Raw genomic sequence first — 18,148 nt, forward strand, 5'->3', positions numbered from 1 at the left:
GACCCTGATGCTGAGAAAGATTGGAGGCAGGAGGAGGAGGATGACAGAGGATGAGGTGGTTGGATGGCATCACCGACTCAATGGACATGAGTTTGAGCAGACTCCAGGAGATGCTGAAGGACAAGGAAGCCTGGTGTGCTGCAGTCCATGGGGCTGAAAAGAGTAGGACATGATTGAGCGACTGAACAAGTGGGAACCTGCTATAAAGCACAGGCGGCTCAGTTCATTACTCTGAGGTGACCTAGATGGGTGGGATGGGGTTGGGTTGGGAGGTGGAAGAGGGAAGGGATATATGTATACGTATAACTGATTCACTTCTTCATACAGCAGAAACTAACACAACATTGTAAAGCATTATACTCCAGTAATGAAGCAAATTAGCTTGTTTTAAATTTAAAAATGACATTGTAAAAATTCAAACAGTATCAAAGCTAAAGATGAATGGTTGATCACAATAAGCACTTCTTATTAGTAATGATTCTCAATTAAAATTATTATGAAGTAAAACATAATAGTGTGCATAATAATATAAGGAATAGCTGGTGCCCAACACACTGCCTAAAAAATAAAGCATCATCAATATGCTCAAAACCATGTGTTCCTTTCCCTGATCCATCCCTCCCCTGCCCCAAATGTGGTATATATTTATTAACTCCATGCACTTTGCCATATTTTTTCTAACTATATATGTGTAACTAAATAATATATCATTTTGTTTTTCACATTTTCACACCATATCAGACTCTGCACACTCTCTTTTGCTCAATGCTATTTGTGAGATTCACTCAGGTTGATGGTTCATCCCAGGTGGCCCTAGTAGTCAAGAATCCATCTGCCAATCCACGAGATGTAAGAGGCACAGGTTTGATCCCTGGGTTGGGAAGATCCACTGGAAGAGGAAATGGCAACCCACCCCAATATTCTTGCCTGGAGAATTCCATGAACAGAGGAGCCTGGTGGGCTACAGTCCTTGGGCCGCAAAGAGTCAGACACGACTGAGAGACTAGGGACACCCAGGCTAATACATGGAGTTCTTGTTTATCCATTTTGTCTTCAGTCTGTTTAGATTTTTCAAAAAGAATAAGAAGGTCTAGCCCATCTCTGCCTTCTCCCCATTCCCTGACCTCAGAGGTAAAGACAGATCGGGGTTTGGTATTTATAATACCCTCAGCTATCTCTTCCAAAGTATATATCCATGGGCACATACTTACGTGAAAGTGAAAGTGTTACTTGCTCAGTCATGTCTGACTCTTTGTGTTCCTATGGACTGTAGCCCACCAGGCTCCTCTGTCCATGGAATACTTCAGGCAAGAATACTGGAGTGGGTAGCCTTTCCCTTCTCCAGGGGATCTTCCTGACCAAGGGATTGAACCTGTGTCTGCTGCATTGAAAGGTGGGTTCTTTACCACTGAGCCAGCAGGGAAACCCCATGCAGAATTTTAAACAGTTACTTACAAACATTGGATCCTCAGAGCAGATATGAGCCCAAGCTCAGGAGTTGAATGCCAGCTCTGTGACTTTAGGCAAGATATTTCATTTCCCCACATTTTATTTTACTCATCTATAAAATGTGTTAATAAAAATAGCTGTGGCCAAGTGTTGGTGAAAGGATTCAATAAGATGATATATGTAAAGTGCTTATTGTACTTTCTGGCCTGTAGCAAGTGCTTCAATAAATGCTAGCTATTATCATTACATGTCGTTCTGTAATGTGCTTTTTCCTTTTAATAATTTATCATGCCATCTTTCTACGTCTGTAAATATGTGTGCTCGGTTGCTAAGTCACGGCCAACTCTTTGCAACCCTATGGACTGTAGCCAGCCAGGTTTCTCTGTCCGTGGGATTCTCCAGGCAAGAATACTGGAGTGGGTTGCCATTTCCCTCTCCAGGAGGTCTTCCAGACCCAGGGACTATAAACTTGCATCTCCTGCATTGGCATGCAAGTTCTTTACCTTTGAGCCACAAGGGAAACTCTGTCTGTAAATATAGGACTGTATTATAACATGAAAACACACACATGTATGTACACATGTACATGCACACACAAACACACAATGCTGCTGCTGGTGCTGCTGTTGCTTCAGTCGTGTCTGACTCTGTGTGACCCCATAGACAGCAGCCCACCAGGCTCCCCCATCCCTGGGATTCTCCAGGCAAGAACACTGGAGTGGGTTGCCATTTCCTTCTCTATTGCGTGAAAGTGAAAAGTGAAAGTGAAGTCGCTCAGTCGCGTAGGACTCGTAGCGACCCAATGGACTGCAGCCTACCAGGCTCCTCCATCCATGGGATTTTTCTAGGCAAGAGTACTGGAGTGGCTTGCCATTGCCTTCTCCGAAACACACAATACCTATTTACAAACCAGAGGACTGTATGGAAACTCACCATCATGATCAATTTCAACTTACTTTATTGGTCATTTTGAGCACTCCTGCTTTTTTATCCTGTAACTAGAGGGCTTGGCAGGTTGGAATATTTGTCATACATTTCAGGAGTTCTTAGCCAGAGATGGCAACCCTATTCCCTACAGGTCTGTGGATAGAATATAAACAATTAGTCAGTCTGGAATGGAAAAAAGGTTTTTTTCGCTGATCTCTCACTAATATTTAGTATTTCTTTGGTTATGATTGTAGGCCACAAACCACAAACCACAGTGGAATTAACACTTCCTGTGACTTGGTCGCCATTGGGAGCCATAGGTATTTTCATATCTCATTATAATTGTTGCAGAATCTTCAAATATTCTTTAGGCTCATTGCTTCTTTGAAATTACAATAGTTGTTAAGCCTACTGTTAGACTTTTTTTCCTTAATATGCTAATAAAGAACAATGCTCATTGCATATATATTGCTATATCACAAGTTTGTTTTAATATTTCGATAACTATATTTCAATGTAATTTGTTTCTTTTGGAATCCAATGTATTCTGTTTTATTCACTTAAAATTATTACACTGAGAAGGTCTATATGCTTCACCAAATTGCTGAAGTGATTCATACCACTAAGGAGATTAAGAGCCCCCTTGGGTTTTCTGACCAAGCTCTTTCTGTGTAGTTAGTATTTGCCATACTTTTCGGCTGCTCAGTATCTGAGGTCCTAATATTTGGGGGGCCCTTCCAAATGATGAGGCATAACCTGCCTCCTTGTACAGAGACTGAAAATGGTAGGCACCTGTTCTCTAGGTTTCCATGCAACTGGGACACAGACCCACTCTTTGTGTGCATGCATGCATGCTAAGTCGCTTCAGTCACGTCCAACTCTCTGTGACCCCATGGACCATAGCCCGCCAGGCTTCTTTGTCCATGGATTCTCCAGGCAAGAATACTACAGTGGGCTGCCATTTCCTCCTCCAGGGGCTCTTCCTGACCCGGGGATTGAACTCATGACTCCTGCAGCTCCTGTATTGGCGGGCAGATTCTTTACCACTGAGCCGTGTGGGAGGCCCCTGTATAGCGAAAGTGAAGGATGGCATTTCTGATACTAGATTGTGAAAGGTTGTGGCTTCCATCTTGACGTTCTTTCACTTGCTCTTGGATCATCCGCTGGCAGGAAAGCCAGTTTCCATGCTGTGAGCAGTCTTCTGGAGCAGCCCACATGGTGAGACTGTTGCCAGCCAAAATCTTGGCCTTCTCTGCCCACCGAAGCCAAATGAAAAATATGAAGACAGAGTTCGGGGGAAATAGGTGCTTTAATCCTCAGCTGGCGGAGAGGGGAAGACAGTAGGCTCGCGCCTCAGGAACTGTGCGCTCCCCACCCCCGCCACACTTGAGGAGTCTAGGGGCTTATATAAAGCACGGGCTTGCAGTCAGGAGTCGGTGGTGGGAAACGAAGGTGGTAGGATCTTGATTTCTTTTTCTTGGGTTGTTTCAAAGACAGTCATAAAATGGCACCAGTAACCCAGTGATTGAGTCTGGCAGTTCTGTGGCTCTGCAGCCTTCTTTCTGATGTGTAACTACAAGGGGAAGGGTGTTGTAGGCGTAAACATCAGATAGGGGATGTATTTAGCATTGAGTCAAAGAAAAAAATGTGAATTATAGCTCCTGCAGAGTTAGGGGGCAGAAGAGCAAAGTTACAGACACATAGAGTAGGAGCAGTTAAAGTAAAAAACTAGGAATGTTCAGACCCACTCACTGTTGTTTATCTTCTTCATTCGCAGGAAAGGGGAAGAGAAAAACTCATTCCTCTTTTTTTCCTTTTCACTGAAACAAGACTACAATGCCTCTGGCCAAAAGTCAGTGAAACACTGCGGCCTGCCAATGAATATGTGAGTGAGCTTAGAAGTGGATTTTCCACCCAAATCGAGTTTTCTGATGATTGTAGCCTTGGCTGACAGCTTTACTGCAATCTAGTAAGAAACCCTGCGGCAGAACCACCCAGCTAAGCTGCTCCTAAACCCCAGACCCTTAGAATATGTGTGAGATAGCATGTTTGTGATTTTAATCTGTCAGACTTTTTTGAAGGGAGAGACAGTTTGTTTCCCAGTAATAGATAACTAAGACACAAAATTAAATAAAATGCTCTTGCTACTTAGTATATGTAGCTCAGTGGATAGAAAGCATGTGACAAGGACTAAGGCAACATGGTGAGTCTCTCCTGTATTATGCAGCTAGTAGAATATGTAACACACAAATGGATAATAGCCATCATATGTAAAGAGATTCTATTAATCATTGTGATAAAGATCAATTACCCAGTAGAAAAATGAGTGTGTGACCATGGGTAAATCATGTAATCAGTTTCCCAACTTACAAAACTTTGACAGTCAAGTGCCTCTTTTACAGATTGGTTGAAGTCATGCCTGGCATGGAGTAGGTAATAAGTAAGTTTACCTAAAACAGATAAATTTCCATAGAGAAATATGGCATGGTCTCACTTATATGTAGGATCAGAAAATAGGCAAGCTCAGAAGTAAAGTAGAATGGGGGTTATCAGTGTGGGGGTGGAGGATGTGAAGTAAATGGAGAGATTTTGGTTAAAGGGTACACATTTTCAGTTATGTAGGATGGATATATTCTAGAGATGTAATCTCAGGGACTTCCCTGGTGATCCAGTGGTTAGGACTGCATGCTTCTTCTGCAGAGGGCAAGAGTTTGATTCCTGGTCAGGAAGATCTCCAAAGCCTTACAGGAAAGTGAAGAAAAAAATGAAAAAGAGATATAATCTCACAGCATGGTGACCATGGTTAACAATACCATATTGAATTCTTGAGCTTTGCAAAGAGAATAAATATTAAAACTTTTGCTTGAGCTCAAGCCTGAACGTGAGGCACACACTCTTGGTAACTATTAGAAGTAAAGAGTATGTTAATTAGCTTGATTGCGATGTATATATTACAAGAAGTGTATGTATGTATCCACAGTGTAGCTAATGTACCCTTTAGGGCTGCTGTGTGATCCGCACAGTCAAAGGCTTTGGCATAGTCAATAAAGCAGAAATAGATGTTTTTCTGGAACTCTCTTGCTTTTTCCATGATCCAGCAGATGTTGGCAATTTGATCTCTGGTTCCTCTGCCTTTTCTAAAACCAGCTTGAACATCTGGAAGTTCACGGTTCACAAATTGCTGAAGCATGGCTTGGAGAATTTTGAGCATTACTTTACTAGCATGTGAGATGAGTGCAATTGTGCAGTAGTTTGAGCATTCTTTGGCATTGCCTTTCTTTGGGATTGTAATGAACACTGACCTTTTCCAGTCCTGTGGCCACTGCTGAGTTTTCCAAATTTGCTGGCATATTGAGTGCAGCACTTTCACAGCATCATATTTCAGGATTTGAAAGAGCTGAACTAGAATTCCATCACCTCCACTAGCTTTGTTCGTAGTGATGCTTTCTAAGGCCCACTTGACTTCACATTCCAGGATGTCTGGCTCTAGGTCAGTGATCACACCATCGTGATTATCTGGGTCGTGAAGATCTTTTTTGTACAGTTCTTCTGTATATTCTTGCCACCTCGTCTTAATATCTTCTGCTTCTGTTAGGTCCATACCATTTCTGTCCTTTAGCCCATCTTTGCATGAAATGTTCCCTTAGTATCTCTAATTTTCTTGAAGAGATCTCTAGTCTTTCCCATTCTGTTTTTTTCCTCTATTTCTCTGCATTGATCACTGAAGAAGGCTTTCTTATCTCTTCTTGCTATTCTTTGGAACTCTGCATTCAGATGCTTATATCTTTCCTTTTCTCCTTTGCTTTTCGCTTCTCTTCTTTTCACAGCTATTTGTCAGGCCTCCCCAGACAGCCTTTTTTGCTTTTTTGCATTTCTTTTCCATGAGGATGGTCTTGATTCCTGTCTCCTGTACAATGTCACAAACCTCATTCCATAGTTCATCAGGCACTCTATCTATCAGATCTAGGCCCTTAAATCTATTTCTCACTTCCACTGTATAATCATAAGGGATTTGATTTAGGTCATACCTGAATGGTCTAGTGGTTTTCCCTACTTTCTTCAATTTAAGTCTGAATTTGGCGATAAGGAGTTCATGATCTGAGCCACAGTCAGCTCCTGGTCTTGTTTTTGCTGACTGTATAGAGCTTCTCCATCTTTGGCTGCAAAGAATATAATCAATCTGATTTTGGTGTTGACCATCTGGTGATGTCCATGTATAGAGTCTTCTCTTGTGTTGTTGGAAGAGGGTGTTTGTTACTGTGTGGATCACAATAAACTGTGGAAAATTCTGAAAAAGATGGGAATACCAGACCACCTGATCTGCCTCTTGATAAATTTGTATGCAGATCAGGAAGCAACAGTTACAACTGGACATGGAACAACAGACTGGTTCCAAATAGGAAAAGGAGTACATCAAGGCTGTATATTGTCACTCTGCTTATTTAACTTATATGCAGAGTACATCATGAGAAACGCTGGACTGGAAGAAGCACAAGCTGGAATCAAGATTGCCAGGAGAAATATCAAAACCTCAATATGCAGATGACACCACCCTTATGGCAGAAAGTGAAGAGGAACTAAAAGTGAAAGTGGAGAGTGAAAAAGTTGGCTTAAAGCTCAACATTCAGAAAACGAAGATCATGGCATCCGGTCCCATCAGTTCATGGGAAATAGATGGGGAAACAGTGGAAACAGTGTCAGACTTTATTTTTTTGGGCTCCAAAATCACTGCAGGTGGTGACTGCAGCCATGAAATTAAAAGACGCTTACTCCTTGGAAGGAAAGTTATGACCAACCTAGATAGCATATTCAAAAGCAGAGACATTACTTTGCCAACAAAGGTTCGTCTAGTCAAGGCTATGGTTTTTCCTGTGGTCATGTATGGATGTGAGAGTTGGACTGTGAAGAAGGCTGAGCGCCGAAGAATTGATGCTTTTGAACTGTGGTGTTGGAGAAGACTCTTGAGAGTCCCTTGGACTGCAAGGAGATCCAACCAGTCCATTCTGAAGGAGATCAGCCCTGGGATTTCTTTGGAGGGAATGATGCTAAAGCTGAAACTCCAGTACTTTGGCCACCTGATGCGAAGAGTTAACTCATTGGAAAAGACTCTGATGCTGGGAGGGATTGGGGGCAGGAGGAGAAGGGGACGACAGAGGGTGAGATGGCTGGATGGCATCACTGACTCGATGGACGTGAGTCTGGGTGAACTCCGGGAGTTGGTGATGGACAGGGAGGCCTGGCATGCTGCGATTCATGGGGACGCAAAGAGTCGGACACGACTGAGCGACTGAACTGAACTGAACTGAGGGCCGCTGTGTGCCATGCATAATCTCTCAGTTGTGTCTGACTTTTTGTGACCACATGGACTGTAGCCTGCCAGGCTCCTCTGTCCATGGGGATTCTCCAGGCAAGAACACTGAAGTGGATTGCCATGCCCTTCTCCAGGGTATCTTCCCAACCCACGGATGAAACCCAGGTCTCCCACATTGCAGGCAGATTGTTTACCATCTGAGCCACCTGGAAAGGGTTAGGGGCACCCAATCCCTGCCCAGTAGAAAATCTACATTTAACTTTAGACCGTCCCAAAACTTACCTACTAACAGCCTATTATTGACTGGAAGCTTTACTAATAACATAAATTGTTGATTAACACATATTTTATATGATTTATATATTATATACTCTGTGTGTGTGTTAATGTTAGTTGCTCAGTTGTGTCTGACTGTTTGCAACCCAGTGGGCTCCTCTGTCCATGGAATTCTCCAGGCAAGAATACTGGAGTGGGTTGCCATTTCCTTCTCCAGGGGATCTTCCTGACCCAGGGATCGAACCTGGGTCTTCTGCATTGCAGACAGGTTCTTTACCATCTGAGCCACCAGGGAAGCCCATTATATACTGTATTCCTACAATAACACAAGCTAGAGAAAATAAAATATTAAGAAAATCATAAGGAATAGAAAATATATGCACAGTACTATAGTATATTTGTTGATACTGTAAGTTTACACCATCTGTTTACAAAATGAATTGTCAAGGCTATGGTCTTTCCACTAGTTATGTACAGTTGTGAGAGCTGGACCACAAAGAAGGCAGAGCACTGAAGAATTGATGCTTTCAAATGGTGGTGCTGGAGAAGACTCTTGAGAGTCTCTTGGACAGCAAGGGGATTAAACCAGTCAGTCTTAAAAGAAATCAACATTGAATACTCATTGGAAAGACTGATGCTGAAGCTGAAGCTCCAATACTTTGGTCTCTTTATACGAACAACGGACTCATCAGATAGGACCCTGATGCTGGGAAAGATTGAAGGGAGGAGAAGAAGAGTATGACAGAGGATGAGATAGCTGAATGGCATCACCAATGCAATGGACATGAATTTGGGCAAACTCCAGGTGATGGTGAGGGACAGGGAGGCCTGACATGCTGCAGTCCATGGGGTCACGAAGAGTAGGACATGACTGGGCGACTGAATGACAACAATGTACAACACAGTCTTATATGATACAAAACATGGTATATGTTATATGTACTACTAATATTATGACCAAAATCTTGGCTTTCTGTGTCCACCGAAGCCAAATAAAAAAGTACAGAGACAGAGTTTGGAGAAAATAGAGAACTGGCTTTGATCCTTAGCTGGTGGAGTGGAAGAACACTGTAGACTCATGCCACAAGAACTGTGCCCCACTTCCATGGTGAGTCTATGGGTTTAACTAACAGGAAGGCTCACAGTCAAGGGCAGATGATGAAAAACAAAGATGGAAGCATCTTGTATTCTTCCTCTTGCATTGTTTCAAAAACAGTCATAGGTTGCCATCAGGTAGCCTGGTAATTGGGTCTCGTAGTCCCATAGCCCAATAGTTGGATCCATTGTCTTTCGTGTATTTTACTGAGGCCTTGTTTCTGTAATGCAAAAAGAGAAGAGCTACAAGGGCTGGTCTGCGACGCCAGTGCTGTAAAGGTGAGCCCCAGACAAAGAATGCAATTGGTATAGAGTCAAAGGATAATAGGGGCTTCTCTGTGGCTCAAATGGTAAAGCATCTGCCTGCAATGTGAGAGACCTGAGTTCAATCCCTGGGTTGGGGAAGATCCCTGGAGATCCCCTTGAGAAGGGAATGTCTCCCTACTTCAGTATTCTTGCCTGGAGAATTCCATGGACAGAGGAGCCTGGCAAGCTACAGTCAGACAAGCAAAGAGTCAGACATGACTGAGCCTCTAGGATTCAGAGAGAGAGAGGGAAAAGATAATAGGGGCAAAATGTAGTTCATGCAGAGTTAGGGGGAAGAAAAGCAAATGTTGTTACAGACTATAGATTCAGATCAGATCAGATCAGTCGCTCAGTCGTGTCCGACTCTTTGTGACCCCATGAATCGCAGCACGCCAGGCCTCCCTGTCCATCACCAACTCCCAGAGTTCACTCAGATTCACGTCCATCGAGTCAGTGATGCCATCCAGCCATCTCCTCCTCTGTCGTCCCCTTCTCCTCCTGCCCCCAATCCCTCCCAGCACCAGAGTCTTTTCCAATGAGTCAACTCTTCGCATGAGGTGGCCAAAGTACTGGAGTTTCAGCTTCAGCATCATTCCCTCCAAAGAGGAATAGTTAAAGTAAAAACTAGGAGTGATCAGGCCTGCTCACTGTTATCTTCTTTGTTCCCAAGAAAGAAAACAAAAACTCATTCCTCTTTTTTCCTTTTCACTGAAACACTTTATCCTTTTCACTGCAACACTAACGATAAACTTCAAACATAAAAAGGTAATATGAAGAAGAAATTCATGTTTATTTACAGGTATAATAATTCATGCATTGATAACAAAGAAGCGGCAGTGTAAGCCTAGTGTAATTGATGGTGCCATGTATGGTATATGTTTGTGTGCCTAAGTTTTTAAATAAATTTTGACTTTTTATAATAGCTTTGTATATATTTTGTGGTAGTGATAAATAGACTAGCATGCATTCATAACATACCTAACTTTTTCTTAAAATTTTTCAATATTTCTAGGCTACACAGTTTGTCTGCAAGTTTAAAAAAATCTGCCACAAATCTCCAAAAAATTTTCCAATATTTTTATTGAAAAAAACTCAAGTAGAAGTGGACCTGTGCAGTTCAAACCCCTGTTGTTCAAGGGTCAGTTGTATATGTCAAAACATCAGTTTGAAAAAAAAATCAAGTACATTTTAAATATATACAATTTAAAAAGATATCTCAATAAAGTTGTTTAAAAGAGATTGAATTGACCCACTGAAAAAAAAACAACCCACAAATACTCAGCAAAATAATTATAAAATAGCCAGTTAGTTTATGAAAAGATGCGTTACTTCAGTGAAGAGCAGAGAAATGTTAAGTCCAACTACTTGTGCTTAGAACAGTATCTGGCACATCATTAATACTCAATAAATATTCCCTGAATGAATAAGACCTGGAAGATGGAAGGAAGAGTGTAGAGAGTGTGCAGCTGCGGTCAAAGATGCCAGGCAGCGGGGAGGGCTAGGTCAATGTCACAAGGAAGGAACAGGCCTGACTTGTTTTGAGGACAGTCAGAAATGCTGTGTAGTTGAAACAAAATGAACAAGGGGAGCCTGGGTAGCCCTGGGGGATGTGAACAGACTCGTCAGCCATTGTGAAGACTTTGGCTTTTACTCTGGCCAAGTGAAGAGCTAGTGGTGGGTGGGTTTTGAGCAGAGAAGGGACATCTTCCAATGTGTTCTGGCTGCTGTCCTCTGAATTGCCTGATGGGCCAAATGGAGAACTCAGGCCAGGTGATCAGCAGTGGAGATGGTCAGACTTTTTTTAAAACAGCATACATTTATTGGGTTTCCCAGGTGGCTCAGTGGTAAAGAATCTGCTTGCCAGTGCGGGAGATGCAGGAGACATGGGTTCAATCCCTGTGTTAGAAAGATCCCCTGGAGGAGGAAATGGCAACCCACTCCAGTATTCTTGCCTAGAAAATTTCATGGACAGAGGAACCTGGTGGGCTACAGTCCATGGGATTGCAGAGTTGGACACGACTTAACAAGTGGCACGCACAAGCTCACATACATTTATTATCTCACTTTGAAATGATCACATGGATTTTCTTCTTTGGTCTGTTAATATGATGGCTTACACTGAATGATTTTTTAAAGAATATTTACTTGACCTTTTATTTATTTGGCTGTACCAGGTCTTAGTTGTGGCATGTAGGATCTTTGACATTCGTTGCGGCATGCGAAATCTTTAGTTGTGGCATATGAATTCTTGGTTGCAGCACATGTGATCTAGTTCCCTGACTGGGGATCGAACCCAGGCCTCCTGCATTAGAACACAGTCTTAGCCACTGTACCACCAAGGAAGTTCCTTGAATGACTTTTAAGTATTGAACAAGTCTGGGATTCCTGGAATAAACTCCACTTTGTCCTAGGGTATTCTTTTTTTTTTTTTTTTTTTTTATATGTATCATTGTATTCAATTTTCTGGGCTTTTCTAGTGTCAGTTGGTAAAGAATCTGCCTGCCATGCAGGAGACCCAGGTTCAATCCCTCGGTGGGGAAGATCCCCTGGTGAAGGAAATGGCAACTCACTCCAGTACTCTTGCCTGGAAAATTCCATGGACTGAGGAGCCTGGCGGGCAATAGTCCACAGGGTAACAAAGATATAGACACAACTCTGCAACTAACTTTCACTTCCATTCAATTTTATAGTATATGAGTAGTCAGATTTGAGATGTGTTTGCAGTTAGAACCAGGGCCAGCATCATGGCCATGTGATCTGTGGTGTCACACAGGATCCTTTATTCAGAAGGATCCCTGCTTGGTTTCATGCTCTGTCTCATCATCTTGGAATTCTTAATCTTTGGATGGGGCCCTCCATTTTCATTTGATCCCGAGCCCCACAAATTATGGACCTAGTCCTGGATAGAACTGGTAGGATTTGTCAACAGATTGGATGTGTGGTTTGAGAGAAGGAGAGGTGTCAGAGATAATGTGAAGGTCTTGGTCTCAGCAATTGAAGCTGGAGTTGATGTTGAGTGAGAGGGGGCAACTGCAGGATTGTTGGGATTAAGAGAAAGTAGGAGTTGCAGAGAGAATTTTCTAGGACATGTGAACTATTGTGAACGATTCCAGGGTCCTCTTTGGAGAGAGTTTTCTCCCCTCAGATTTCCAGCAGGGCCATGGCCCCATCCCAGAATGACTTTAGCCTGACTAGCAGAACAGTTACACCAACAGCAGCTGTGTCCTCGGGAACAATTGCTCTGACCCCAGAGGGACTGTGCATGCCACTGACTTATTTTTAGAATTCCTCATTTCTCCTCAACGGCAACTGAAATGAAAAATCCCGAGGCTGGATGTGAATGGCTGAATAAAAACCTTTAATTAAGAGTTAAAGACTTTAATCTGCCTCTAACTCGGTTTTATTCCTAAATCCTACAATTCTGAAAAGAAAAAGCAATTGAGAGAACAAAAATGCCATCTAATACAAAGCCGTGAACGTGTTAAGCCAAAACAATTGTGGTCTCCAGGGCAATTAAACTCTCCACTTTTCAGATCTGGCAAGAAAAAATGTTTTTTTTCTCCCGGTCTGAGCTGCACATTTTTCTCCAAGCTCTCCAGTTGTGCTGACTCAGCAGGAAATACATTCCTTCTCTCCCCCTCCCCCCACACACACACACCACTCAGACCTCTGGCTGGTCTACCTGTGTCTTCCTCTGCCCTCTTCCTCCCAGGTAACCTAGATGAGCCATGGAACTAAAATGAGGCTTTATTTTACTTGTTTTTTGGCCACTGAAGAAATGGTGGGGAAAAGTGCTCACACTTCTTTTTTAAAGATGCATATTTCGCACAATGTGTCAGAAGGAGGAAGGCAGTGAGGAAGGAGGAGGTGCCAATGGCTGACATGATTGAGAGGGAGAGAAAGCCCTGTGTTGCTCAGATGTAAATAATTTAAGGTTTGGAAGTGCTCACCTTTGGACCCAGTGAAGCTGTTGGGAACTTGTGCAGTGGGGGGGAAAGAAAATTGCTGAGACAGGAGGGAGAGAAGTGAGCTTACTAGCCTGGACTTGATTGATTCAGCCAGGGGAGCAGCTGATGAGCCCTGGTGGTTGAAATCAGCCAGTGCAGGAGAAGATTCCATGAGAAGTGAGCCCTCGGAGGGTGGGTGGGGGTGGGGGGGCTGTGGATCGGGAGCCCCCTTTCATCATGTGGGCTGAGAATTCTCATTGCTACCAAAAAGATGGCAGAGGCAGATGACTTACCAAGGCAAAAGAGAAGGGAAAACATAGTAATAAGTAATATTAATATAGTTCTTACCACATCCTAGGTAATCTTCTAGATTGGTAGTTGGCAAATGTTTTCTATAAAGGGCCAAGCAGTAGATATTTTAGGCTTTGTGCCCATATGGTCTCTGTAGGAACTGCAACTACTTAACTGGGTTCTGGTAGGGTAAAAATAACCAAGGACAGTATGTAAATGAATGGGTGTGGCTGAGTGCCAATAAAACTTTATTTCTGGACACTGAAATTCAAATTTCATTTTTCGTGTGTCATGAAATCTTCTCATTTCCCCTAAGTCTTTAAAAATATAGAACATATTCTTAGCTTGCTGGCAATGCAAGAACAGGTGGCAGGCTGTCTTTGGCCCTTGGGTGATTGTTTCCTGGCCCCTATTATAGATATTTCGTATGTGTCAGCTCTTTTATCCTCCAAACCCTGTAACAGTAACTTTGACATAGGAGCAAAAGCAGAGAGAAAAATTCATTGTCAATAGTCGCTCTTATGGGTTGAATTGTGCCTCCACCCAATTCATATGTTGAAGTCTTAGAATCCAGGACCACAGAATGTGATGCTATTCAGAAATAGGGATTTTGCAGATACAATTATTATGAGGTTATTAGAGTGGATCCTGATTCAATATGACTGGTATTCTTATAAGAGGAAGAAATTTAGACCTCGAGATACATGCAGGGAGATCTCCATGTGAAGATGAAAGCAGAGATCAACGTGATGTTTCAGTTAGCCAAGGAATGCCAAAGATTGCCAGGATATCATGAGAAACTGCAGAACATGTGGAACAGATTTCTCTGATACAGCCCCTGCTGCTGCTGCTGCTGCTGCTGCTGCTAAGTTGCTTCAGTCGTGTCCGACTCCGTGCAACCCCATAGACGGCAGCCCACCAGGCTCCCCCGTCCCTGGGATTCTCCAAGCAAGAACACTGGAGTGGGTTGCCATTTCCTTCTCCAATGCAGGAAAGTGAAAAGTAGAAGTAAAGTCGCTCAGTCTTGTCTGACTCTTCGCGACCCCATGGACTGCAGCCTACCAGGCTCCTCCGTCCATGGGAGTTTCCAGGCAAGAGTACTGGAGTGGGGTGCCATTGCCTTCTCCGATACAGCCCCTAGAAGAGACCAATTTGTCCGTCACATGTTGATTTTAAAACTTCAGAACTGTGACATGATAATTTCTGTCACTCAGTTGTGCCCTACTCTTTGTGGACTGTAGCCCACCAGGCTCCTCTGTCCTCGGAATTTTCCAGGCAAGAATCCTAGAGTGGGTTGCCATTCCCTATGCCAGGGGATCTTCCCGACCCAGGGATTGAACTCACATCTCTTGTATCTCCTGCATTGGCAGGTGGGTTCTTTACCACTAGTGCCACCTGGGAATCCCAATTTCTGTTTAATCAACCTTATTTGTGTACTTTGTTGTAGCTGCCCCGGCAAACAAATGCAGTTACATAGCCAGTAAACGGCATAGCAGAGGTTGAAAGACAGTTTGATTTCAGAGGCTGGGTGCTTAACCATTGTGCCATTCATTCTGAACTTAACTTTATAATAAAAGTTAAGAGTGTCTAGAGCCTGACAGAACCAGATACAATTTCTGACTAAAATTTCTGTATGCTGTGTGTTTTGGGGCAAGTTCCTCGACTTTTCTGAACTTTGCTTCCCACTTGTATAGAGTATGGATTACAAGATAGCCATTTTATAAGGATGTGAGACGTTGAAGATGATATACAAATAAAAGTGAAAGTGAAAGTGAAGTCTCTCAGTCATGTCCGACTCTTTGCGACCCCGTGGACTGTAGCCCCCATGCTCCTCCGTCCATGGGATTCTTCAGACAAGAATATTGGAGTCGGTTGCCATTTCCTTCTCCAGGGGATCTTCCCGACCCAGGGATTGAACCCAGGTCTCCCGCATTGCAGGCAGATGCTTTAACCTCTGAGCCACCAGGGAAGCCAAAACAAATAAAAGAGGATCCATAATATAAGAAACAAAGAAGCCCATGGCACACAGGAAATGTTCAATGGCTGCTGGTCATTTTTATCTGCTTACGTATCCTCAGACTTTTTTTTTTTTTTGATTTTAACCTTTTTATTTTTGATGATTCTTATTTTCATTTAGTAATTATGTGTATCTTTTCATATTGATAAGCATAATTTATAATGACTGTGAAGTTTACCATTGTGCAGATAGGCAATGATTTATTTAACCCAGACTCCCACTGATGGGCATTTAATTGTTTCTAACTTTTTTTTTTTAATTTTATTTTATTTTTAAACTTTACATAATTGTATTAGTTTTGCCAACTATCAAAATGAATCCGCCACAGGTATACATGTGTTCCCCATCCTGAACCCTCCTCCCTCCTCCCTCCCCATTCCATCCCTCTGGGTCGTCCCAGTGCACTAGCCCCAAGCATCCAGTATCGTGCATCGAACCTGGACTGGCAACTCGTTTCATACATGATATTTTACATGTTTCAATGCCATTCTCCCAAATCTTCCCACCCTCTCCCTCTCCCACAGAGTCCATAAGACCGTTCTATACATCAGTGTCTCTTTTGCTGTCTCGTACACAGGGTTATTGTTACCATCTTTCTAAATTCCATATATATGCATTAGTATACTGTATTGGTGTTTTTCCTTCTGGCTTACTTCACTCTGTATAATAGGCTCCAGTTTCATCCACCTCATTAGAACTGATTCAAATGTATTCTTTTTAATGGCTGAGTAATCTATCCTCAGACTTTTTATTAGTGTTTGTAATCTCACAACAGGAGCTTCCCAGGGGGCACAGAGGTAAAGAATCTGCCTGCCAATGCAGGCGACCCAAGTGACATGGGTTAGATCCCTGGGTTGAGAAGATCCCCCTGAGTAGGAAATGGCAACCCACTCCAGTATTCTTGCTTGGAAAATTCCAGGAACAGAAGCCTGGCAGGCTACAGTCCAAAGGGTCTCAAAGAGTTGGACACCAATGAACACAATCTCACAAGAGGCCGTTTTGTTCTTACAATGGCTATTTTGTAGCCACTCTGAAGACAGGCTCTTGGAGGCTCTTCCCCAGCACATGTCACCTTATATACACAAGGTCTACTTATATACACAGGTATCCTTATATGCACAAGATCACCAGCTGCACTGGCTAAGGACCTACCCTAATGACCTCATCTTAAGTAATTGTATTAGCTTTTTCGGTTCCCGATGCTCTTGTTGGAGAAGGTCATGGAGAAGACGTTACTGCTGGTCGATTCTCTAGCAGGAGGGTAATCAGAGGCTGCTCACCCGTCCCCGTCCTTGAAATGTACATTCTGCCCACTATTCTCACACCGGGAGTTGGTTCAAGGATATGGCTTTGAGAGAGTAGCGTGTTGTTCTGACCATCTGGATGGGATATACTGGATATAAGACTAAGCCCTGTAAAGTCCTCTATAAACTGTTGAGATTCTGGTGCCTGGATGCTGAGATCTACTTGTCTTGCAGGACCCAAGACACACTTCCTAGGTTCCCTGGCTTGTTAGTAAACCTGCCCGCTGCCAGTCTGGAGTAGCTGCCTCCTTCTTCCATCTCTCCATGCCCTCTATGTACATGGCAGCTTTCATAGGAAACTCCTGAAGTTTCTAACCCGTGGCCACATCTAGTGGAAGATTCTCTGCTGCTTGCAAGTGAGGTGTGGTGAAAACTGCTTGCTCATTTGATCTGCTCCGTTTATTGTTTAGGGTTTATCATCCAGGGAGGACGTGAGGGACTTAGATGGAGAATTTAGAGAACTTCCTTCTGGCTGTGTCCAGGGGCCTGAGAGAGTGAGAGGAAACTCTGAGGAGTGGGGCAAGGAGATGCCACATTTAGAGGGAGACCCCTTGGATGGTCTGTAAAAGATCTTTCAGAGAGCACCTTCACTCCCTTGTCTGTTGTTTTTGGTTGCTAAGTTGTGTTTGACTCTTTGCGATGCTATGGACCATGGCCTGCCAGCTCCCTCTCTCCATGGGATTTCCCAGGCAAGAATACTGGAGTGAGTTGCCATTTCCTTCTCCAGGGGATCTTCCTGCCCAGGGATTGTACCCATGTCTCCTGCATTGGCAGGCAGATTCTTTACTACTGAGCCTCCAGGGAAGCCCTCCTTGTCTGTTGTTTGTGGTCCAATCAGGGAGAAGGCAATGGCACCCCACTCCAGTACTCTTGCCTGGAAACTCCCATGGACGGAGCAGCCTGGTAGGCTGCAGCCCATGGGGTCGCGAAGAGTCGGACATGACTGAGCGACTTCACTTTCACTTTTCACTTTCCTGCATTGGAGAAGGAAATGGCAACCCACTCTAGCGTTCTTGCCTGGAGAATCCCAGGGATGGGGGAGCCTGGTGGGCTGCCGTCTATGGGGTCACACAGAGTTGGACATGACTGAAGCAACTTAGCAGCAGCAGCAGCAGCAGCAGGGTCCTCTTATATGCTGATTTCTACCGAGGTTCCAATTTGTATTCTTGAGACTGGAGGAAATCCATTCATTTGGGCTAAGACAAAGTTCTACCTTCCTATCCCC

General features: G+C 43.4%; 1 long non-coding RNA gene across 1 annotated transcript in view; it reads left to right on the forward strand.

The window, feature by feature from the left end:
* Positions 1-18,148, forward strand: part of LOC123331527 — a 137,823-nt gene that overhangs the window by 35,413 nt on the left and 84,262 nt on the right. The window contains exon 3 of the long non-coding RNA XR_006548207.2: positions 4,154-4,261. This is a non-coding gene — a long non-coding RNA (uncharacterized LOC123331527). The remainder of the gene's footprint in view (positions 1-4,153; positions 4,262-18,148) is intronic.

This window comes from Bubalus bubalis, chromosome 24, assembly GCF_019923935.1.
Source record: "Bubalus bubalis isolate 160015118507 breed Murrah chromosome 24, NDDB_SH_1, whole genome shotgun sequence".
In the NCBI taxonomy this organism is placed as follows: domain Eukaryota; kingdom Metazoa; phylum Chordata; class Mammalia; order Artiodactyla; family Bovidae; genus Bubalus; species Bubalus bubalis.